Raw genomic sequence first — 2035 nt, forward strand, 5'->3', positions numbered from 1 at the left:
ACAGGGCGGCAGGGCTGCACCCCAGGCTGCTGTTGGCAGGGGCATCGGCAGGCACAGACAGACACACACACACAGACACACACAGACACACACAGACACACACACACACAGACACACACACACACAGACACACATACACACACAGAGACACACACACACAGACACACACACAGACACATACACACAGACGCATACAGACAGGTGCACACACACAGACACATACACACAGACAACACACACACAGACAACACACATACAGGTGCACACACACAGACAACACACACACACAGACACACACAGAACCATGCAGGCATACATATGAATCCAAACACCTGAACACACACGCCCAGGGACATGCATAAACACACAGACACACATGCATTTGGAGAGACACAAACCACATTCATACATATCGAGGTCAGATATACAGACATGCACATAACCCTCATGCGTATACACTCACACACCTGAGATACACATACACTTGTTAAAAAGCACAGACACACACCCATCCACACATCCACACAGACACACACACACACACACACCCATCTACACACACATCCACACACCCATCCACACAACACCCATCCACACACACACCCATCCACACACACAGACACATAGACACACACCTATCCACACCATCCACACACACACACACCCATCCACACACAGACACACACCCATCCACAGACACCCATCCACACACACATCCATCCACACACACAGACACACACACACACCCATCCACACCATCCACACATATCCATCCACACACACACACACTCATCCACACACAGACACATCCCCCACACCCATACACACAAACCCATACACACATACACACCTATCCACACCCATCCACACACACCCATCCACACACACACACCAATCCACAGACACACACACACACACACACACACACACATGCCCTCCATGCCCATGGCCTTTCCCAGGTGGAAGGGGCCTCCCCCAACCAGCTCATCTGCTACCAGTGAAACTGCCCAAAGGCCCTTGGGAGGGGGCTCAGGACCCAACAGGGCCTGTCACATCCATGAGCTGCCCTTGTGATCCTTGCCCAGGTCCTCAAGTCTGTGCCCCCCTCCAACCTTCAGGACCCTCTGGGCACTGCCCACAGACCCTTACCACCCACACCTGCCCCCAGCCTCAACTCCAGCAACCCTGGCCTCCGTTCGCCCAGACTCCAGCTTCCTTCTGCTCCAATGAGCTCTCCCACCCGCCTTGTAGAATCCAGTCAGTTCCTGGTCATCCTTCAAAACCCACCTCAAGTGCCCCCTCCCTTGGAGCAGGCGCCCCCTCCTTGGCCAGCGTTGCCCCGCACAAGCCTCCTGTCTGTCCCTCCTCCACCTGTCCCACCACACCGGGCACGGCCAAGAGTAGGGATCGGCCTTTCTGTTTTCCTGGTGGGCAGCACACAAGAGGGCGGGGCTGATGCCCACTGGCTGTGCAACTGCAGGACCACATTGCCAGCATGGCCGCCTGGAGGAGACCTGAGCAAGGAGGAGGAGCAGCCATATTCAGAGGGCAACGGGGTGTGCCCACTCCAGGGATCCTGGGGCGGCCCAGGCAGATGTGCAGAGCCTCAGCCCCACCCCCAGCACACACTGCCACACATTCACCCGCGGTGGCCATTGTGCTGTTGCCCTGGACAGCTGGGCCCAGGCGGCACCTTCCCCCAGGCCACCATGACTCACATCCCGCCTGCCGGGCAGCCGGCCTGGATACACACAGTCTCCTTTCAGCCCCTCGGCCTCAAACACTAGTTTAGTCTTCCCTCTCGGGCGCCTCCCCTCCCGGGCTGGCAGCTCAGCCCCACGCTGAGGCCACGCGGAGGCCTGCTTCCTCTCCGGAGCACAGGGCTCCCTGTCTCTCGTCACCCGGCCGCCGTCCAAGCTGGCCCTGAATGGCTGCCTTTTCATGGAGCGGAGCCTGGCCAGGTGCAGGCTAGGCAGCCCTGCTCCCACTGGGCCCGCCAGATCTCTCTGTCCGTGGCTCTACTGCCCTGGGAAAG

This window comes from Cebus imitator, unplaced genomic scaffold (genome assembly GCF_001604975.1).
Source record: "Cebus imitator isolate Cc_AM_T3 unplaced genomic scaffold, Cebus_imitator-1.0 Scaffold57, whole genome shotgun sequence".
NCBI lineage: Eukaryota > Metazoa > Chordata > Mammalia > Primates > Cebidae > Cebus > Cebus imitator.